At 44.4% G+C, this 23,589-nt stretch overlaps 1 long non-coding RNA gene across 1 annotated transcript; it reads right to left on the bottom strand.

The window, feature by feature from the left end:
- Positions 1-10,271: 10,271 nt before the first annotated feature.
- On the bottom strand, positions 10,272-22,406 carry LOC112996094 (uncharacterized). Its single transcript, XR_003262344.2, has 2 exons — positions 21,835-22,406; positions 10,272-10,436 (listed from the first exon to the last, which is right to left on the bottom strand). It is a non-coding gene; the product is annotated as an uncharacterized LOC112996094 (long non-coding RNA).
- Positions 22,407-23,589: the final 1,183 nt, after the last annotated feature.

The raw sequence follows: 23,589 nt of genomic DNA, 5'->3' as shown, positions 1-23,589 counted from the left end.
CTTGACTCAAATTATAAGGAAATGATGCAGGTTGCTCTCTGGAAGTCAGTTATTTCCATTGGCAGTGAGCAATATAGAGAGGCATGGTATAGTACCTCAGGCATTCCTGTTATTACCTATATTGAGCAGCTCATTATTGCTGATCCAGGGACATGCCTGAGAGAACAGGTTTGCATAATGACAATTCGAACTGGATTGGTTAAATCACCACTTAATTAGTTGTCCTAATATGGGCAGGACATAAAACTGGAGTTTGAAGAGGGAACTGACACTACTGTTTAGGGATGAAAATAATCAAGCGTTCCTTTTTTCAGTAGTAGTGACTGATCTCCAAATGTAAAGAGGGAGTTTTTCAGAGTTTAGGCATATACTTTCTGTGGTTTGTATCACACGACAATCACTTAAGCTACAGAAACTGTGAAGTTTTCTGTGAAGAATGTAAGAGAAAATTAAAAAAAAAAAACCTCTAGAAAGAACTAACCTCAGCAAATGTTCTGCATTTATTAAAATCAAGGATTGATAACATCAGCAAGGGACTGATGTAGCTTGGATTGTGGCAATAGGCCAATGCCTACTTGTCCTGGCTGATGAAGGCTTTTCTGTGTTCAGCCCTGCTGGATCAAGAAGGGACCAACTAGCTTGCATCTGCTTGTAACAGCTGGTACTTCTTTCTTTTTCTTCCCCCCCCCCCCCCCTTTTTTTTTCCAGTCTCCTCCCGCTTCAGGAAACAGGTGCAGTATTCAAGAATTCCTTTAATCCAAAGCCCAAGGGGTCTTGGTAGCAGATGGCTCTGTAACACTGAACTGTTCAGAAGACAGTGACCCTAGAGATGTGTCCTGAGGAAATACAGAGCCTGACCCTATCTGAGCTACTGGGGCAAACCTCTTAAGGACCGTCTCCCCCCCACACCAGAACAGCAATGCACAAAGCGACAGCGCTCTGGTGTTAAGCTACAGATACACGTGCCACATCATGGGGCTTCTCCAGCACAGCTCTGGATCATTTTCTTAGCCTGGCACCATGCCAGAGTTAATAAGCTGTAAGTCTTGGAAGGGGGGATTGCTTTGGGCACAGAGCCATCTTGCTCATGTATCAGTACCCAGAGTGGGACTGCTGTGTGTCCAGCCTGCAGTGGTTGTGCTCTCTGTGCCATGCTTCCCACAGCTCCCACTCCAGCCTAGGTGCAGGGAGAAGCCAGCCTGGATTTTGCTGTGCTGAACATCTGAAATACTGCAAATTTTCATATACAGGATGTGGCCTTTTCACTACTTTTTTGTTCTTCCTGTCCCAGCAGGTATTTTGAACACTGGGATCGCACATCAAGTTTTATGGTGTTAGGGGCCATCCCCTATTTTCTGACAGCGTTTTCTGGGCAAAAATTGCAAAAACACAGCTTTTGTTTTCCTTGTAATGTGTTTTCCTGTAACAGAATGAATGAAAATAATATAAATGCATGAAGAACAAGAAAGCAAAGTTCTGAAAGATCTCCATAATTCAAAAAGACAGAAAGAGAAGAAGTCCTGATACTACCTGATGGTTGTCAGGCTACTGAATAGCTAAAATCAGGCCAAAAAGCTTAGAATTCAGACTCCTCCTTAATAAATATGCAGCTGATCAAAGAGGAACTGCTAAAACACTTCTGATACAGGATGTGGACTGGAGTTCCTCATCTTCATTGAGTCCTATGGATTGCAAGGGCATTACAGTCTATTAATCAAAAGCAAAACCCTAATCAGTGAGTGAGGAGAAGCCAAAGGTACAAACAGAGGAAACTCCCTCACGCTGATTCCACAGTTCTCCTTTAACTGGTGCCTGAACTGCAGGAGACAGCTTAAATAATCTGCTTTATTACGTGCTTCCGTCTGCTGCTCCATTTCCTCCTGTGTCAGTCATCCTGTGAAGCAAGTGTAAAACATCAGCCTAAAATACTCTTTCTTGTTCTGTTGCATGGATACAGTCAGCAATTCCTGCTGCTCCTAGGGAAATGTACACTGCTCAAAGATAAGTTACTGTGACCTAAATATGGTTTCTTCTTAGGAGGAAAGGAGATCTGAAAAATATTGTGGGCACATTACCTACAGAGAAGCCTTCAGGGAAGGTCAGTGTTTTATTTAAGCGAGTACATCCTGCTTGTAGTTAATGTATTCAGAGTATGTGAAAACTACAAAAAAAATGAATGTGCAAAATGTGCAAAAATATTCTCCTACTGAGCTGTCAGTGTGCTTTAGCACTGGAGCGGAGAGACCAGCTGGAGACAGGAGGGTAATAAACTCCTCTTGACAGATCTATTGTTTTATCAGTGGGAGTGAGGTGAGTGATTCTCGCCTGCATGTCAGTATGATACTACGTGGCAAAATTTCATCCTGAAGGGAAACCTAGCAGAGTTTCTTATTGCTGTTCCTTCAGGATTATTGCCTTGAGATTCAGTAAATAAAATCTTGCTGTTAATAGCGCATGGGTTTCATGTGCAGTGAAATGTGCTTGCAAACCAAACGGGCACAAACCAGGTTTAAACTAGTAAGAGGAGAACAAGCAAGGAGTCTGAGTCCCAACAGGGAGAGGACTCTGACAGCTGAGCCTTGGTCACACTAGCCATAGCAATTTAAGATGTCAGCACTTGCAGCTCTCTGCATCGCTTCTCCTGCAGAACTTAGTGCTCATTCAAGCTGAGTTGGCAGATCTGCATCCTGCTCATGCCTTAGACATCCTAGTTCACAATTTGATATTCTGGAGTACCCAGAGAGTCACAGTTTGCCATGTTAAAGTACCCAAGGTGTTGAGGACAGTAGCTTTGTGCTAAGATATCGGTACATAAATGTATGTTTTATTCTGCCCACTCCCTCATGTGAATGAAAACCTTTGACTTTGCTTCATGGTGGACCAGAGGGATCAGTATCATCTTCATCTGTCCTGGCTGTATTTTCCTGAGGATGTCAAGCCTGGAAGAATTATAAAATGGATTTTAGTTAAATCAGCACAACTTCCCTGTATAAATGTGGCCAGAGTTTCTTACAGGACTGACCTTAAAAGGAAGCAGAACCAAGTTCCAGAGTTTCCCCCAGTGCCTGAGAAGCCCTGGCCTCTGTACTCTTTTTTTCCTGAGCAGCTGGAAAATATGTCTCCATAACATGCTATCAGTGGATTTCAAACTAGAATTTTCCTTGAGTTCATACTAGAATTTTCCTTGAGTTCATATAGTCCCACTTTCTGAGAGCTCAATCCCTTCTTTTGCAAGGCAGAAAGGATGGGTGAAAAATCCAGATTTGATTGCAGCATTCTTACACTCAGACCGCATCAGATCCAGATAAAGAATCTGATCAGCACTGAGTTTTTCAAGGAAATCTCAAGATGCCAAATGGAGTGGCATGACTCAGTAATGAACAGACAGCTATTTGGAGTGCCTATGTAAATACTGCTTGACAGCAGAGATCAACTTTTCATTTCTAGCTACATGGAAAGGCACACTGACTTCTATCATTGTGCATTCCCAGAGTAACTCCCAAAGACACATTTGGCATATGAAAAGGCAAACAGATGGGTGCCAGGAGCAGGAAAGGTAATTCAGAGAGGCAGCCTTTGGGGTGTGAGTTGAGGAGCCCCATGGAGGGGTGTTGGTGGAGGCAGGCCCAGGGGAGAGGAGAGGGAGGGTGCGAGGTGCATGGCAGCCTCCACGAGAGTCTCAGAGCAGAGTGCAGCAGCAGCAGAGCTCTAGGACTTCAGAAAGGATCTGGCAGACAAATAGTGCAGAAAAGGGGAAACAGGAGAAATGCAAATAGACACAGAGACTGAGCAGAAAGATTTGCACTGAATACGGAGCCAGAGAGCTGAATGGAGGATTCAGTGAGGATAGTGTGGCATAGTCATAACCGCAGATGAGGAAGATGAGCCTTTATTTTGCTTGCCTAGGCAACAAAGATGTACCCATGAGTGCTGGCAAGAGTCAGTACACCGATCAGTTTTGGTAACAGCCGTGGGACAAGTGCTGGCAGTAAACAAAATGATTATGTCTATTCCAAGCTAACTGAACTGGTTAACCTTACAGACAGATCAATTAAGGTTTTGATGGAGTAATCCATCTTTCATTGGGACTGTAATTACAGCACTGCTCTGATTTTACTGCCTTCTCAGCATCTTTCAAAATTTTCCTTTTAAGTATTCAGGGAAATTTTATTACCCTCAAGTAACTGTGCTCCCCAAATGGAAAGATTCCAAGATCACCATGAAAGAAGGTCAAGATATTTGCACTTAAGTATTTCCTTGCTGAGAAATGAGGTTTCTACCAAAATCAGTCATTGCATTTGGGAATTTGTCATTTCAGGAACAAAAAGTCCATTTTTACATGGGAAACGTCAAAGTAAAATGTAAAATGTCATGTGAATTTCATTTTAATTTCATTTCTGTTTATGAAAAAATGTCATTTTCAAAGTTAGTTATGGTGAATCAAAGAATAATGTGTGGTTAGGGTCTAGAAATGGAAATACAGGTTTTCTTGTTCTAGATCATTGTAGTTTAAGGGCTTGTATGGAACAATATTCTACATCAATGACATAAGCAAAACTGTGACCTGTGTGCGTTTGTGCACACTGGTCCTCAGATGATTTGCCCAGACTTTGCTGACTGCATTCTATGGAGGCACCTTCATTTTCTTTTTCCTGCTAGACAGGGTATCCACCTACCCTCTCAGATGGATTTCAAACTCAAAGGTGATTTTATAGCAGCTTGCTTGTTGGCATATAACAGGATCACAACTTTTCATGGGCAAAATTGTTGTCATTTTTTTCTTTATTTACAGAAATTTTTGAGATTTGATAGAAAATATAGATGGGTCCATATTTGGGTGAGAAACAGCTGAGCTTTGTGATTATTTGAATATATGGCTGAGAATTATTACTGAGGAGATTTATATTCAAATGGCCTTGTAAAGGTAGTGTGAAATCTACAGGGGACCAGTTGTTAAAAAAAAAAAACAGAGTGAGGGCTAGGGATTCATAAATGTTTTCAAGGAAAATATTTTCATTGGAGAAAAGATCCTCATTGTGAAAAACAGCAAGTATATATTCTCATTCTCTGCTAACTTGATAGATTGTTGTAGCTAAAACAAATTTTTACTTTGTTTTCAGTCTTTTGTCTTGTCTTTAGCTTCTTCCACTTTCTGTTCCCTCCCTTTTCATGTCCTGTCATTTGCAGGAAATTTTGGGAGTCCAGTTGTTAGCCTTAATTCTGTTTGGGAAGAGACCTGCTTCTCTATGATGTGTTGGGAGCATTTAAAACTGAACTCCCCTTTCTGAGTAAGAAGTTCTTCGTTCTAAACTCCAGTAACTAAAGACTGAGTAACTGGAAGAAATCCTTAAAATAGAAAAAAGAAAGAGAATGAATTGTGAAACTGAAATCACCTACAATAGGAATTCTTATTTTTAGACCTCTCAGGTAAAATCCAGTGCCATGGGGTTGATGAGATTTAGGATTTTACCCACCTTTTTTTTATTCTTATACAGTAGCTAGAAGTCATTAGAGTCAATAGACAATTCATTACTGTGAGACTAATCTTATTCTAACGTATGTGACCAACTCTACCACCCTTCCTTGTTTGTCTGGAAGTTCCAGGCTTGCAAGATTATGGTGTAAATGTAGAAAACAGACAGAAGTTAGCACAAAATTGGTGAATCAGTGCCTAATGTGTCACATGGCAGGAATGCTAATGTCTTCAACATCGAGTCACTTTACTCCCTGTTAAGAATATGTTTTTTCAACATTTCATATTGTCCTCTTAAGACAGAAACAATGTCTCTTACAACATTATCATTACTAGAGCTCTCTCATAGATCAGTTTGTGCCTTTGATGACTCCAGATTACTCATAGGTTGGATTATGGGCTTACTAGCTATCTGGTAAGATTGGTTGTCAGTGGGTCTGGCAGTACGGAAGTTCACATCATGTGAACAATGCATGTAATCCACAACACCTTTTGTTTGCTTTCAGTCAACCCAAGAATAAGCATCTCCACTTCTACTGTATGACCACTGGTGTCAGAAATTCAGGCTGGGAGGATGCTATTGGCTTCCTTTTCAATCATATTTCCTGTCCCTCATGTGGTTCCCCTGGGGGGGGGGGGGGGGTTCAGTTGGAGGAGAGCAGCACAGGGCTAGCAGGCTGCCTCTGTCCCATACAGATGCCTCTTGCAAATCAGAAAAAAAAATGATGTAAAAAACTGCACTGTGTTCGTTCAACCCCCCACCAAAGAGTGGTAAACATGTCCTTTAGTCAGAGACGAGGCCAGAGATGTTCCTTTCTCTGATTATGCAACAGGGAGTGTTGCAGTCACCACCCGTATTTCCTGATAACAGCAATGCGGGGATGTGTTGTCAGATACGTCTTGCTGGGAAAACGAGATGTAGTCAGGTCTATCCCACCAGCCCAGAGGAAGGGCCACTGTGGGAGCAGACAGATCAGGAGCAGGACAGACCTCCTGGTCCAGCGTGCCCCAGGGGGCACCTGGTCGCCCACCGGTGCACCCTTCTGTTGAGGGTGATCACGGCAGAAGGGTGCCAGGGCACAAGCAAGCCACCAAGCCTCTGCCACAAAGAAATGCACCCAGAACAAGAATGCACCCTCTGAGAGAAGCTCCCCATCACATGGCAGCTCTCTGGGCTCCATGTTGCAGAGGAGATCCAGATATGCCTAAGAGACCAGCTGTGAAAGTCTGATGAAATGGAACTGGCCAGTGTCACTTTGCCTCTGTTGTCTGCACCAATCCAGAGCCACTGTGTGAAGCCCTGGAGGAAACTAGCAGAGAGGAGCCAGCCAGAGGCTCCAGCTGGCCAGAGCAGTGACACTGGGAGCCAGTGCAGGGGCTGCTTGGAGATGCAGAAAACACCCAGTGGTTTAGATTGGGCTTTCTGTGCCAACTAGCTGTATGTCCACAGCCCCTGGTCCCCTTTGCTTCTCTCACCATCTCTTCCTCTCAGGTTCACACTACACACTCCTACCTTTTTTCTCATTCCAAATCCTTTCCACCTTCTCCCACTGTATTCTTGGTGATTTTTTTCTCCATCTAGCTGGTCCTCTTGTCCCCTTCAGATCATGGCACAAGCATAACTTTTCTTCACTCCGTTGGGTATTACAGCCTTTCCTCTGCCCTCATCGGTCTTGCCTAGCTAGGCAGTGCCACATTGTACCGTGTCTGCAGAGTAATTCAAGCCTCTTGCCTCTGCACAACTGCTCTAAATTGGATGTTGCTTCTAAGCAGCAAGTCTCCAAACTAACTGATGGCTATGAAGTGACTGCTGCGATAGAATATATTTTTTAGTTTTGCTTCAGTTTCTGAGACAGATGTTTATTAAGAAAAGATACATGCACAGACATACACACACTCTTGCACAGATTGTACCCTCTTTTGCCACTCACAGCACTGACCAAGTAGTAGGTTATACAAAGTACAATGAATATGAAGTAAACATATTTCCTCTGAGTCTGAAAATCTTCAGCTGAGCTTGGAGAACTAAGTTGTGCTGTTCCTTGTTGATTCTCTGGATAAACAGATGACATTTGCTTTAAAAAAAGAGAGGAAAAATAGCAAAGAAAATAAGAGTTTTATTTTTAAGGGCCAGAAAAACTCTGAACAAGCACAATTTTTGTCATGTGACAGGAACTAATGCTCCAGCTACTCGGTTCAACTGTAGGGAGAGAATGGATTTGGAGACTAAAGGCCCTAACATCAAAGGGAAAAATCTTGCGAACTTACTGATAAAGGTTAAAAAGACCTTCTATTGAACCGAAAAGAAGTTTGGATACTAAACCAGGCAGAAGTATTTGACTGAAAGACAGAGTAAGAAAAGAGTTTTCAGTGTCAAATTACTACAGACCAGAACTTGCTGAGGTGATCCTGGGCTGTTCTTTCTGTATCTTAAGATTAAAATTTCTGTGATTCATCCTAAATAATTCCTCACATGCTTTTCTGGCCCTAAAGTGGCAAGCCTCTCCTTTTTTTTAGTGGGAATTTTCCCTTAGCTTTAGCAGTCTGCTGTGGTTTCAGAGAAAGGAAACCCATGTGTCCCTCCCAGATCTAATGCGTTATACACAATTATCGAGTCTGTGGTTTAGTTTGGTAGTTATATTTTCATCACAGCATTTTTTCTTCCACTCACTCTGAGCTCCCTGTGATGACCTTCAAGCATCCTAGACTTTACCCATAGCTCTTATGTTCCTTCAGTTCAGTGGTTCTACACACTCACGCATGTACACACACACACACATACACACACGCAAAAATACACTGGAGTTAAGAGCATGTCAGACAAACAGGCTGAATGTATATAAAGGGGTGCATAAAAGCAGTGGCCTGGGATTCCCCTGCTGTAAGATCACTGTCAGTGTGTCCTTTGGGTGCATCACAGCCAAGGATCTACTAATGCTTCAACATGTGGTGACAGCTTTTTCTTAGACAAGCTGGGCTGAGGCCTTTTTGGCCCCTGCAGCACCCCAGGACACACAGCCCCACGCTTTCCTTCCCACCGCAGCACAGAGACCTGGGCTGTGCAGGCTGTAGCACAGCTGTCTCCTGCACCCTTGGGTGCTCCAGTGAGTGGAAAGCTGTGCCAACTTAGGGCACAGCTCGTAGATACAATGTGGTGTCCCTAAGAGTGACCCAAACCAAACGGTTCTGCTGCACTGCAGTAGTCGAACGAATTCAACAAACACGGAGGGTGTTTCAAACAGCTCCTCTCTTACCACAGTCACTGGCACAACATTGGTCATTTTTCCTATTCTGTATATACAGCATGGCACTTTGTGGGAGCATTCCTAGTCACAAGGAGGATATGGGGATATGGAAAAAGAGATGGACATGGGAAGGAGCAAAGAGATCAGGAGGATAAGACTGGCATACACTATCCTCTTTTTTTCTTTCTTTCTTTCTTTTTTTTCCTTTTTTTTTTTTTTTTTTTTTTTTTTTTTGCAATACCTTCTTTTGGATCATATTTGTATATGCAGTTCTGCATGAAGAAGTTCTGCCTGCCCGCACAAAGAGGAGTTCTGTGCTGTACTTTAAAATAAGCACCATGGAATATTGTTTTCAGGGCAGAATATCTTCTTTAAAAGAAAGCATATAAAATCCTGTTTTCATTGCCAGCTCTGCCCTCTTCCATGTGGTAAACACTGAAAAAAGTGAAGGTGTGCCCCCTGACAATATTCCTTGGCACAAGTGGTGCTTTGCCCTCCAGGCAGTCATCTTGAAAGAGAAAGTTCTCTCTGTTAATGAAGCTAACACTGCGGTTACTTAATTATAGCAAGCAAATGGCTGTGAAAGCAAACAAAGAAAAAAGGACCCCTCATCAGTAGCTAAGTTATGCCAGTAACTGCAAGTTTATGTTCCTACAGGTAATAAACATAGAGCTAGCAATTACATTTGGAAGGTAACAATCTCATTTCTGGTGATATCATGGAATATTGACAATTCTTGCTTCATCTCCTAGAAAAAGGCAAAAAGCATCAGGGATGTTGTAGGCTATGGTGCTCTGAGAAATGTGTTTTCCCCAAGGCATAATCACTGTCCTCAGCCAAACGGTGCAGGTGGCTGTGCTCATACTGCTCAGGTATAGAGTACACCAACCACATTCAGGTCACAGTGTGCTTGTCCCTGGTCCTCCTCTGGGCTCCATGTGGTGCAGCTGGGGCTTTAGGACATGATTAATATTTCTCAGTTCAAAATGTCTGAACTAATAAGAGGGTTGTGTCACAGCCCACAGCAGGGGTACTTTTATAGCACGAAGCTGAGGATATTTTCAGTTGCTGCATACCTTGCAGTGTGGGGTGAGCCCATGTGGAAGTACATGCCTGAGCATGCCAAGCCTGTGGGGCAATGCTGGAGGACTATGTAGAGCAAAGAAAGCCAAAGCTGGTGCAGAGTTGTCCATATCACCTCCTAAGGCCATCCTGGAGTGAACTGTTCTCCCCACAGCACCTGGGTTTGTTTCAGAGGGAACCAGTTGTTTTTTCTCAGAGGAACTTGGAAATGAACTGGTGCTTCTCCAGGGTGAATGAGCCCTGAATGGACCTAGGAGTGATAGGGGAGCCAAGTTATCTGACAGGCTAGATACATCCAGAGAGGGACTGAGGATATGACAGCATAGCCAGAACAGCATCCTCTCTCACCAATTTTATCATATGTATCAATGATCTTATTTCACAGACAAAGGGCACAATCTAGAAGACTTCCTGGAAATGGCACCATGACCTCAGTTCTCATTGACTTATGCACACAAGAGAGGCTGTCATTATGCTGAGGCCCATAAACAATTTTATTTTACTCCAGGTGAAGTATAACTGCACAGGATGCTCCTGAAGAAGAGGTCTTGCTCCTCCAGGCTGTCCTTCCTGCTGATTTCCCTGGTCTTGTAGTGGCTGTGTGGCCAGTCAGTGAGCTGGAGCCATCTGTGGATCTATCAGAAAGAGAATACACTGAAATAAACAGCAATGCCAGGTCAGCGAGGGCCAAACTACCCCTTTTAAGAGCAAGCTCCAGGGTTGCTCCCCAGTACTCAAGTCACAAGAGGAAATGAGCCAGCGGGGTTGTCCTGGGACCCAGCTACATGCCCAGTCCTGCTCTCTCCCACATCCATCCTGGAATTTCCCCTCCTCGCAGCTTGCTGTGGTGAGGTATGTGGTAGGTGTCTGGTAGCCGTCACGCACTGGGAAGCATCAGGATACAGTGGGGAGGACTGGGGAGTTTGACCATTCCTGACCTACCTCCCAAGGACAAGCAGGAAAACTTTATATGACTCAGCTAAAATTGCAAACTCAGTCAGCAGAAATGAAAGCAGCTTAGCTGCACCCCACCCCTTCATAAAGCACCAAGCATGCTTTTACTTGTAGAAACTGAATTTACACCTTTAGCAGAGTCTTCTCAACTTTCTTCAGAGTCAGGCTAGCCCTAGTTAGACAGAACTTCGGTAATTCCCAGATGGAAAGCAAGAAGCCTGGTTAGTGTCCCTCTGAATAAGGCCAACAGGAGCCTCATCTGCACACATAACAATCTTCAGCACACAAGACATGCTTTGGGCTAGTGGTTGGTGGGGCGGAGGGGGGTTACTAGCTTGCCCTTTGACAAAGAAATCTGAACAGATGGTGCCTGCCAAATTAAGTCACTGAATGGCCATTGCTTGATTGCACAGGCACTTTCAAATGCTAGTAAATACTTTGAAATAAACATACATCTAAGAAAGGCAAACTTAAGGGTCCCAGCCCTGGTAGAGAGAGGACTGACAGAACTTGGTAGAGAAAGATCTGTCTTTCACTTTCCCTAAGATGAGCCAGGAATTACAGTGTCCATGGGGATTTACCATGTAATGACCTTGTCAGTAAGAACAATGTCCTACCTAGGCTGTGATGGAAAAAAGTAAACAACAAATATATAAAGACTGAGATTCGAGAATTAAGTACTTCTGCTAATCAGATATCCTCATGGCTAGTTTACTAACACAGTGTAATATCCAGCACTAAAATTACGCTGCAAAGTCTCCTACTGATACAGAAGAGAGTCTGATGGCTCTGGTCTGCAGTTGGAGATAGCTGTAGTGATGTCCTAAGGCTGTGCTGCAGGAATCGTTCAACTTTTTGGGCTGCCATGGTTTATGTAACAGAGTATCAAGGCAAGTCCACAGCAATTTCAGCTTTCCTGCCACATCAAGCTGTAATTTGTGGTGATACAACACTGGCACAGGGCACCTGAGCTTGCCTGCAGCAGCAGCAGGGTGAGCAGGCAGCCATGGACATCCTTCTGTTCCCAGACCCTCTCCCTCACAGTCCTCACAGACTGGAGACCTTCAGACACAGATGGACATCACTCCCCACTGTGACTTGGTACTGACTGCAGCTGCTTGTCACCACTCTCCCTTTAGGGTTTTAACCTAAAGTTACAAGAGGAGCTTAACTAAACTGAACCCACTGCATTGCAAACTGGGGGAAAATGCATTTACACAAGGATTTGTATAGTAGAAATTGGGTTTTTTGGCACTTACTTGCATACTTTTACATTTTATTTAAGCTAGAAAAAATGACACCTTTCTACCAGCTGATGGAAAGCACCTAGGAAAACACCAATTGCAGCTTCCCTTCTGGCTATCAGCACAGTGCCAGCGTAGAAATGGCATGGCTGATGCCTGTCCCAACAGTCTTCCAGCCACAATTTTGTAATCTCTGCTTTCTTCACACAGTAGTAATTGCTCTGGTCACAGTTTTGACCCAGCTTGGCCAAGAAACAGAATACTTCTTTACTACCTCTTTAATCCTACCGAGAGATTTGAAAACCCCTCTTTGTTTACTGTCCAGCTGCTCAAGGAGGCAGATAAATGGAGTTCACTACCTAAACCTCCTCTTCCTGCCTAGACCAGAAAAAGTGCCCTAAGTCTCCTCAGCCTATAGAAAGAAACAGCTAAGCAAGCCTAGCTACAGGCAGCCACAGCGCAGGGGTGCTGAGGTTGGGGAGATGACCCAGAGCGACACAGGGCTGAGATACAAAACAAAGGATCCCGGGAGAAAATGTTATAAGTGAGGGTGGAAACAGGGGTGGGAATCTGGCCTCCACCCTTGTTGTCACTGCAAAAGCCCAACAGGAACCAGGGAAGCGAGCTCTGAAGGCCAGAGTGAAAAGAAGGAGGGAGACAGACAGAGATTAAACAAACACACAAAGTTTGTAGAGACACAGGATGTCTTTGAAACACAGTGGTGCTGGCCCTAAGGCAAACATAAGCAAGGAGGAAGCCAGATGCAATGCAATCCTGCCTGATTTCTTTTTAAATGTGTGGGCTTTTCTCCTTGTTTTTTTGCAAAATATCTTGTCCAAATGTGTGAAAATACCCTTTTATGCCCATAAACTCTTTGTTTTTTTCTGGAAGATCTTCTTTGGTCCTTTCTCTGAGATTCTTAAGCAAGAAGTGTCACCCCGAATGTCTCTCCATCATTAAAATTGCCTTCATCCCACCACCACAGCACTGGAGAGCTGGGAGGAATTCAGGTCTGCCATTCCAGCAATGTGGTTTTCCCCAGCTAAAAGGGCTGCAGCCCCAACCAGGCTTCTCAGTCCTGCACTCCAGTGCAGACCAATATGCGGTACCTGGCCTGGACCTGCTGCTCCCCAGTCCCAGGGAGGGACTGACCGGCTGCCCATGATTGTCCTCTGATTTTATGTAAGTCACTTATTCCTCTACAACAAACCCTGTCGTTCATCAGGTCACTGGTCACTTATTATAGTTGTTTTCACCTTCTGCAGAAGGAAAATGCAGATGATGTAAAAAAGATACATGTCCTGCTGATCCAAGCAGGATCTGCATTGATGATGAGTAGAGAAAAAATATATGTAAATAAAAAGATTTTTTAAAATAATGCAAAAGTATGGGAAGCAAATACAGGATGGAGAAAGATGAAATGCCAGACATACACTCAAACACTTGCAATACGCTGATGTTGTATAGAAATCCTAAACTTCACAGCAGAGAGATTCTACAAGGTAATGCCCCAGCAAGTGGCAGAGAGGACAGTGCATTTCCAGACTCAGACTTATGCTGGCTTCAACCATGATGAACACATGTGCTGAGAATGCCCAGCACAACCTAAGTATTCAGAAGTGCACACAGCCGGGTGGTACAGCATTTTGGGATGCCATGCACATGGCTTTGTGCAGTGTACCAAAATAAATAACCAGTACCACAGGTAGAAATGTCTGAGGCTTATAAATCTGTAGAATTCATTTATATGTGAAAGTTTTCCAGCAATATTATGCCAGTCAGAAGTCTGTTTTGCTTTGGCTTGGTTTGGTTTGGTTTGTTCTAGTTTTTTTTACTAACATAGTTTATGCTGCTAAAAGCACTAGCATAAATATAGTTACATCAACATAAATTGCTTTTTACTCAGATTTGCTTCTAAGAATGAAATAATCTCTTGATCCTTGTCTATACTTAAAAAGTATAGTCCCTCCTGTAAAGCTTTTGAGCACCTTATGCTGTCAGAAGAGATAGTAGTAATATCTCAGTTTTGTAGATAGGAAATTGAGGCTCTTTTTGATTAAGTTACTATCAGAGCCTGCCTCCTGGATAAACTGGGATGTTCATGATAAAACTGTGGTGCAAAGGAATTTGTTTAGGTTTTCGTACACTTGAACCTATACATAGCTTGGATGGGAAGACTGAGAGAGAGGTTTCTGATGAAGATGGCTTCCACATTACAGGTCTGAATGTTATTCACAGTGACTGAGACTGAAGAGAGGAGGGAAGATTAAAAGAAAAGAGCCAGTGAAGGCTGGAGTCCTGGGGCCAAATGAGGCCAGGGTTCCCAGAGCACCACTGGCTGTGTGCAGGGGAGTGGGCAGATCAAGGAGCCTGCAGATGAGTATTTGGCTCTGAGGTTTAGCTGGGAAGAGGTGGTTAGAAACTCAGTGAAGAACAGTTTGGAGACTCCAGACTGGAGATAATCTAAAACCCATTGTGAGCTTGAAGGGAAAGCAAGCTGGAGGTGTTCACTGGAGAAGCTGAGAAATCAAGGCTGCTCTTTAAGAGGGAAAGCGTGCTGTAATGTGAAGGAAAGAGCCAAAGGAAAGCAAGGGTGAAGTTATAGCCAGTGATTTGAGCCAATCTCATAGCTTGTGGCTACTGAAAGAGGAAGGTCCCACTCTTCTGCCCTCTGTCTCCCTTCTGTTCTTAGCCAGATGCTACCCCTTCCCCTGCCCCACTGGCTTTCAATTCACTATTGAGAATTCAACCCAATGAAACCCTGTAGGAAAAGCCCAGCTAAAAGCCTCAGAAGGACATTTTCTGCAAGGTTAATGAGTTGAATTGGCCCACAGAAAAATCCAGTGAGCTGGCACTCCTGCGGCTCAACAAGAGAATAGCAAGAGCTGGAAAGGATGGGGGCGACACGAGACTCCCCCTCTCAGCAGCCATGAGTGGTTAGATTAGCTATGTTGCCTTATGTAACGTCAACCTGAGAAGTTGCAGAAAAAGTAATGAAGGCATAAGTGTGTGTCAGGGAGATAAACAGATAGGCTGGGGTCACTGGGGAGAATGACTAGGCTAGAGGAAAAAAAGGCGGATAAAAACTGCTTTATGACTGAGAAAAAGGGAGTTTCAGGACTGAATCTATGCTGGTGGAAAGGCAGATTGGGACTGCAGGAGCAAAAATAAACTAAATTAGAGATATAGAAGTGCTTAGATAAGAATAAGGCAGAAAGAAAGGACAAGAAAACTAACTTGTAATGGAGGAAGTCAGCCTGGTTATAGATTTTCACTGGAAATGATCCACAGGCCAAGATCACTGTTGGAAGGGGCAGAAGTGAAGAGCAAATTAGGGCCCAGAGTGAGCCAGGACAGACTTTGCCATGGGAGAAGAGGGGAACAGCGAGGTCCCAAATGGGCTAGGGAGAGTGGATACCTTAAAGAACCAGGGAGAGAGCGCTGAGAGCATGTAAGAGCATGGATGTTATTGTCTGTGTTGATGCAGTGGGGATCACTGACAGTACTGAGAGAGAGCAAGTGAAGGTAAGAAAGCAATCACGACAATGTCAGAGGGAGAATAGTGCTTCAGCAAAATCAAGTGCCCTAAATGTCAGATGTGGTGTGTGTGGTGTGCATGCTGGAAGGTAGTATGACAATGTGAGGATGAAGAAATAAGCAGCTAAGCAATTTAGGGGTCAGCAGCAAAAGCAGTTAAGGGCAGAGAAAGGACAGTGATCAAAGTCAGAGGGGAAGTTCATGAGAAGGTGGACAGGAGATGACAGAAAGAGGAGGGGGAGATGTGTAACAGAAGATAAAACTGGAAAGGGAGGCAGATGCAGTTTCACTTGATGGTTATGAAAGGAGGATGAAACAGTGTTGTTAATACTGCCTTAGCCTTTGGCATGTGAAAAGTGAGAATAATTGCACATTACATGGCAGGGGAAAGCCCCACTCATAGTCTCTCTGTCTGGCCAGTCCACATCTGATCCTCAGGTCCTGACTCCTGACTTTCATCCCCACCTGTCCCATCCTGCCTATTTTCAGAGCTTAGTTTATTTGCACGCAAGTAGGCACCTGCCTTCTCCATATTGCCTGGGCCTAGGAGAAGGAGCATGGGGAACCTAGGAGAGCCAGCATTCCTACTCTTAGCTCTGGTGATTAAATCTGGTACCAGTCTGCAGCAGTCTTGAGCAGCAATCTTTCTGAAGTCCTAGTACTAAGCACACTCAGTGCAAATAGTACTTAATGAACTGAGCTGTGAGGATCCAGTGAGCTTTTCCTGAGTACATGCAATCTGAAATTTCTCTGAAGGCTTCTATCACTTGACCAAATTTGGGCAGAACAGCGAAACTCCCTTCTTTGACTGAAAGCAATCTCCCTACTTAATGTGAAGCCCTGCTCTAGTGTGTTGAGGCACTGCAGCTTTTCGAGAATAAAATGCCTGACAAAATTCTAGGCTAAACAATATTCTTTCCCCGACTGCTTTCTTGCAGATGGTTTTGGCTGAGATTTCCTCCATCTTCTTTGTAAAATTTCATCACAAAGCAGTCACTGAGGCATGAAAAAACTGGGCCTGAAAGCTGAAAGTCTTCTAAGGAGCAGTGTCAGGTACTGTTCGTCTTCTGCAGATGTCTTCCCCCACCACCTCACAACTGCTCTCTCTGCTTCTGCACGCAAAAAGTCTCTCCTCCCTCCTGCCAGGCCTCTCCCATACCGAGTCCCTTTCCATCCAAAACCTGCTCCCCAAAGCACACACACTTGTTTGGCTCCTGCACCTGGCCACTTGGGAAGGGCACAGATTCTGCTCCCACTGTAACAGCAGTGGCACTGTGCAGTTCGGCAGGAGTGCAGGCAGAGATTTGCAAACCTCCTTCCAACATGTACAAGGCCTGTGCACAGCAAAGGATAAGGCAGCCCACAGATTTGTAGTCTGCAATAAATAAATATAGTTGAAAAGTGAAGGAAAACAAAGGAGAAGTTTTCTTCTTTTGTATTCTTCTACATCAGCGGTAAATGCCACACACAGTCATCCCGGAGGTGCATGGAGCAGGGAGGGGTACTCGCACCATCTAATTTGAGAAATCTCATTGTGGTGGCAACCCGAACTAGAAGACTAGCTGTCTGCTTAATGGAAGAAAACAGGAATTAGGACTCTAAATATCTTCTCCTCTGACTATGCAGGGAGCTCAGGCTCCTACCTGAGGGCTGCCACATAAGTTAGATGCCTGAAAGAAGATGGTATCAGTAATCTTCCATGCTCATTGCAGTATGGGTGGGAGCATGGGAACACAGCAGAGCAAATGTGGTTGAGGATGAAATAAACATAAAATAAACATCTTTATTTACATGCTGATGAGGCCAAGGAGCCCGAGGCCCAGAGATTTAGTTGTGCTAGGCACTGCTCAAGCAAAGAACAAAAAGACAATCCCCGCCATCATCGCGGGGTATCACTGCACTTCCCACAGCCCAGCTGCCGTTTTCTCATGTTCTGTGATCTTTTGATCTTCACTTCATATCATGCATCATTTTCCTCTTCAGCTTTAACCTGTGTTTGCCTGGTGCCCGCTTTACTTAAGGGAGTGAGCAAAGATGGCTGTACAGCCCCATCTCCAGAAGCAAGATCTGGAAATGTTGCTTCTTGGAGAGCTTATGTGTGTCCCCCACCCTCTGCCACCCTCTTGGCAGACGGAGGTTTGGGTTTAGCAGTGGGGATGACTGTGGAGCAAAGGGACAGACGGGCCATCTCTGTCGCATCAAGGGACGCAGTTTGTTGTATCTTGATTTCGCTTTTCAAATTCTGAGAAACACCTCAGGGTGATATCAAGCTGATGCTAAATTCAGCCAGTGGAGTCTAGCAACCTGCACCAAAACAATGGTATGAAAACATTTTGTTTCTATGGTTTTATCTAGGAGAGCAATCAGATACCTCCTCCCTGACTGCTTAGGCCTCCAGAGACCCTGTGTGGTGGCACAAGGTATCGCAGGCTGTATTTTAATTTATTCTACAATTCAGAACTGGCAAATGACAGTCTTTCCCTAGCCACTCCATGAGCAACTCTCCTTTCCTTTTCTGGGCTTACAATTCAGTCCTGCTTTCTGTATTAGTAAAGAAACTGCACTCAGTGCATGGAGAGAGCACTGTAGGTGTCGTGGCTGAATGTACTCATATAAAACCAGGCATACTGCAAATGAACTTGACCTCCTACCCAACCTGTCTACCTACTTGAGTGGACTCATTGCTGTCAGAGGTGAGCCCCACAATTGGGAATTCCCTTCTGAGGGCAGAAAAACATGATCCCCATTTTTCAGACCGTGAACTGAGCTGAGGGAGAGATCATAGGCACCTGCCTGCCCAGGCATGCAGCACGTGCCAGCCACCCTGGTCAGCGTGGCTCCCAAGGGCAGGCCTGCCATGGCCCCACACAGCCTTCCCAGCCAGGGAATCAGCTGGCCAGAAAAGCTGTGCTGTTCATGCCCGCAGGACTGGCACCAGCTAAATGCAAGGCTGCACTGCTGGCATACTGGAAAGCTGATCTAAGCCCTAACATAATTTTCCCAGTCTTTCTACCTTAAGAAGACATATCTAGCCAAAAGTTATATAATTGGTGATTTGAGCTGTATCCAGACTTCTCTGCATGAGATCAGAAATTGATGTATTGTTTTCCTGTGCAAGCACAAATTTTCACAAAGTTTTGGGGATGTCTGACTAGGGCAAAGGGAGCTGGGTCAGTGCCTTCAGTGCTGAAACAGCACAGGGCCTTAAGTTCAACTTGACCTGTGTCTATGTCTCTGTATTTTTAAACACCACCTCCAGTTCCAAGCACTTATAGGAAGCTGCACAGCGATGGTAAGGGTCCCTTTGGTTGCAGTGGAAGAGAATTAGATCTGTAAAAAGAAGAGGACTTAAAGGACATGTGAGATATCTAACATTTTTTCAGCAAGGCCTCAAATTTCCCTCCCTTGCTCAGAGACTCAGAGACCATTCATCACTGTTTTCCAGTACAGCAGTAACCAAAGCACAACCAAAGCACATCTTCCCCCGTTAACTTTCTACATGATTTTTCTCCAATACAGAAAGGAGACCAGAGCTGAAGGAGACAAGAACGGGGATTAGAGGGGAGAGAAGAGCTGAAGGGTGCACACCATTGTTAGCCTCATGGTGAGGTGGAGGCTTGGAGATATGCAGAGATGGGGACAGGGCTCATGGCAGCAGGAGGGGAAGACCGAGAGGCAGATAGACACCTGGATGGGGAAAGAAAGAGGGGAGACTGCTAGGGGAGGAGAGAGGGATGCCGAGGTCCTTCCAGGAGTGGCCTGTTTTGGGGGGTCATGATGCTTATTTTCCTTTGAGCAAAGAGCTCAGTGCTCCAGGGCCACTAGTGGCCATTAGGCCTCCAGTGGTTCCTGCTGCAGGCTTCTCCACGTTCCTGGGAAATCCCTCTGCTGGCCTGTGGGGCAGACGTGAGCTACCAGCTGTCAGAGTGGCTTGGAAACAAGAGAGGATTTTGATCTTGGACACAGCAAAGACAAAATTCATCTTCCTTTGCTTTTCCAAGCACTTGACGTGTCAAAATGAGCTAGAAAGCCCACGTTTCTTTTCCCCTCTTTGTCTCCAACCTCAGTGCACGCAGGACAGCCACCATATGAAGTGGAGAAGGGGGAGGTGAAGAAGAAAAGGTGGTTTCCCCTTGTTCTGTTTGTGATTCCAGCTGTGCTTACTTCCCTTTCTGATGGTCTGAGGGAACTCTGACTTATTTGTTCTGTCAAGAACACATTGTTCCTCTTCCTACTTCACCTGCTATTTGATTGCTACAGGGTAGTACTTGAAACATTTGTGGAACAAAAGGAATACCTTTAAGTAAGTGTAAAGAAATGCTTTCTTTCTGGCTGACAAGTGATAGCTAGCTACCTGGAGTAATTTCTGTGCACCTCCCAGCTGTGTGAATCATGGTTATTTATCACAGAGGGAGACTTTGATCTTTCTCCATGTACTTCTCAGTTAAATAACTGATACAACTCTTGGATGGATCTCATACTGACATAAATTTCCTTCTTTTAGCTCCTGCAGTCATGATTCTAAATTTCCGACTGAATCTTTGCTTCAGTTGCCTGTGTTTTAGAAAAGCAAATGCTTTCTATAGAGTGGGCAGAAAGAGATTTGCTTAGGAACAGACTCTAATCATGGATACTGAAGCTGTTATTCCTGTGGCCAGGATATATCTGGGATCTGGTAATGAAAAATCTTTGTTAGGTGCCAAAGGACCAGCCTGCTCTGCTGTCCATAGAATTGGCCCCTCTCATACTCAGCAAAGCTGTTTATGACCAGAATGTTTTTAAGGACAGCAATAAGATACTTCATAACAATGAGGACATTTTTTTCAGAACTATATTAAGCCATTTTAAAAATAGCAAGTTTGTTTCAAGGCCCATCATGCCTTGCCACAGGCTTCCTGCTTTTTTCCTTCTTGCTTGCTTTTCTGTTTCCTTTCATAGTGTTTTTCTTAAGCAGCAAAAAAACCTCTTTTGTTCACCTAAAAAAGCAAAATGGAGAAAAAATGAAAATACATCTCTGGCAATTTTTTTGGAGTTTAGCATACTGCAGCCACCTGGCACTGCTCCATCCTGGTAGGAGTCAGAGGCTGGTAACTGGCAGAAGGGAAGCACATGCTGGCTGTTCTGTGCCAACAAGGTGAACTGATGCTGGCTTGGCATTTCTCTGGGGTAATGTGAAGGATCGCCATCTTCTCAGTGAGATGTGGTTTAGTCAGAGTGCCCAAGTGCAACTCATATGCCCTTTGCAGCAATGATCCTGTAAATCCTTCAAGCTATGAAATCTAAATCTCACTTCTTGGCTTCCTAGTTCAAACACCTCACTTAATCTGCTCTTTCAACCACAGCCTTATAGCAATGTTGGCATGGCTCTCCCTTGCAGTCATCCATCATGAAGGAGGAGTAATGCATTTGGCACAGGCTAGAATATTTTCTGGTGCCTGCCCTGCCTCACCCAGGGGCATAGACCCAGGCCAGGCAAGCTTCCTGCAGCCTCACTTTGAAATTTTCATATGTCTAAGAGGTGCACTCCCTCCTTTTCCCCAAACCAGGGCCTCAGCCACACACCCTGATGCCGAGACATTCCCATCTCCAAACCCCTGCAGGAGCAGTGGTAGCGGCCTACCTGCCAGTCCAGTCCCGCTGACCACCAGGGCACAATGGGGTCAGGCAAAGGGTGACTTGCAGTCTGGTTTTGTGTTTACCATATCACTGCATCCGACCACTGGGTCAGATGAAAGACCCCACTGCAAACCAGGTGGACCTGCTCAAGCGATTCCTGGCCACCCAGGCCTGGGGAGCAGCCTTTGTGCAATTTAAACATGATGTCTGGCTCTGAAGAGTTGCCAGTTGAGGAATAAGTGAATTGGAAGAGCAGAAAAAAAGGAGAAGTCAGTGCAGAAGGGAGAGGTAAAAGGAAGAAACAAAGAGGAGGCCAACAGGAAACATGGTATTGCTCAGAGAGAATAAGAAAATGAAAAACGGAAGGGGTGAACAATGTAGAAAGGTTTTAAAGACACAATGAATTGGCAAGTTTTAGAGCAAAGAAAAAAGTTCAAGACAAGCCAAAATCAGAATTTCTGGAGGTATATTTTAGTACCAATCGATGCATCTTTCAGGCAGTGCTTCTGTTGCACTTAGAGAGGACACAGAAAGCCAGGACTGGCACAGACTCTTTAAACTCTGTCCCTGCTACCTGTATCATTCATAGCATGCCAGCTCTCCCAAAAGGAACAGTGCCAGTATTAATATTTGTGTGAATGTCTTTGAAAGCATTAGTAAAGACTATACTGCTGACCCTTACCCTTTGGATGGTGATTTCCCCAGCTGAGCTCGGTGCGCTTTGCAACGAAGGTCCGTGGTAGAAGCCCCAATTTTGTATGAGATTTTTTTGAGATGAAGTGACTTGCTCACAGTTATCCGGGAAGGCAGCACCAGAACTGAAACTAGAGCCCAGATGTTCTGAATCCCCTGGTCTGCCCACACGGGAAAAAAAAAAAAGAAAAAAAAAGTTGCTGCACTTATATTCTTTGATCTCCAAACTGCCTACAAATATAGTTAAAGGTGCTCATTATCTGCAGTGCCAGAATCGTTATTTAAAAAGTCTGTTTCAACATTTCCAGTTCTAGCCAAAAGAAACATTGCTACATTTTGCCAATGCACCATGGACCAGACCCCTGAGTAGTTATGTCACTAATATCCAGTGGATCCTGTTTTAAGCTGACCTGTTCTGAATAACATTCTCTAGTGACAGCTACTGTTTCTTCCAAAGCTAACATCCTCCCTCAATGAAAAAAAAAAAAAAGCTAATCATTATTATTATTTAGTTTGAATATGTCATGAGGACTTTCCCTTTAGCTGCCCGAAGAAGTCTGCTGGCACCTGGTTGGGGATCTGAAGATTATTTACATTCCAATGGAATCTGCTGGGAAAGTCCAGGACTCTCAGCGCTTTGAACACAGCACATCTGAGGAGAAACGCGCGATTGCTGTAATCCGAGATGAGCCTCTTTTCTCAAGTGTCTGAAGCTGTTGTTCAGTTGCAAATTAGCTCTCTGCAAGTTTGACCGACTCAGGTATATAACAACAACAACAAAGAAAGCATGCAGGTGCTGGCCAAGCATGTCTGGCTGAGTTTGTGAGGTGATTATAGCCTGTACCGTGAAACCTTAGGTTTGCTGTTTGTTTACCATGTATTCAACATTACTATTATTATTTTACTGACTATAGCTTAGATGCTTCATAGTGGCAAATATCAAAGAGAAAGAAGATATTTTATGATTCTCCCTCACGATGGTGCTAACAGAACATATTATCAAAGTAAAGCTATTTTCTTACAGATATGGCCCCTGTAATGGAACAAAAGTGCCTCAAAAGTGAGCAAAAGGTTACCTTCAAAGCTGCCTCAGAGATTCTCTGCAGTGTGGGCAAAATTTAATCTTAGTGCCTCAAAAGTGAGCAAAAGGTTGGAGCAGCCTGAAGCCAGGCTGGTCTTGTCACATGAAGATGGGGAGGAAGGGAAATGCAAGAAGGCAGTATTAAAATCATAGAGAGAGCCCTTGAGGACAAGATTTTGCTGCTAGTGGGTGGGTTACAAGGAGAAAAGGGCCTGTGCTCAGAGAGCTGGTAGCTGCCATGCACACACCAGCAGCAGCCAGACTTGATTTCCACAGCGCTGACATGGGTGAAGTTGCTGGAGCCAGGACCATCGTCATATCCAGGCTGCTCCTCTAGGCACTGATCCAGTGTTGTCCATGTCAGAGCCGGCTCTGGCCACCTTAAATCACATCTGCTTGGGCTTGCAAAAGAGATGTAATGATTTTTCAAACAATTTCACTCAGTAGATTTCAGAGTGAGTCTGAAAGTGTCTCTACTAAAGGTAACCTTTGAGGGCAATAGATGAGTAAGGTGAACTAACAGGATTTTGGAAAGGTTCAAGGTGAAGAAGAGAGATTATTTCATTCCCACTGTTTTGCAAGTCCTGTTGAAAAAGAAGGCCTGAGATTGTCAGTGCTTGCATGTTGCATAAGGAGCAGCTGCCCTCAGCACCTGCAGCCGGG

This window comes from Dromaius novaehollandiae, chromosome 3 (genome assembly GCF_036370855.1).
Source record: "Dromaius novaehollandiae isolate bDroNov1 chromosome 3, bDroNov1.hap1, whole genome shotgun sequence".
Lineage (NCBI taxonomy): Eukaryota > Metazoa > Chordata > Aves > Casuariiformes > Dromaiidae > Dromaius > Dromaius novaehollandiae.
This window is presented reverse-complemented; position numbering and strand designations above follow the sequence as displayed.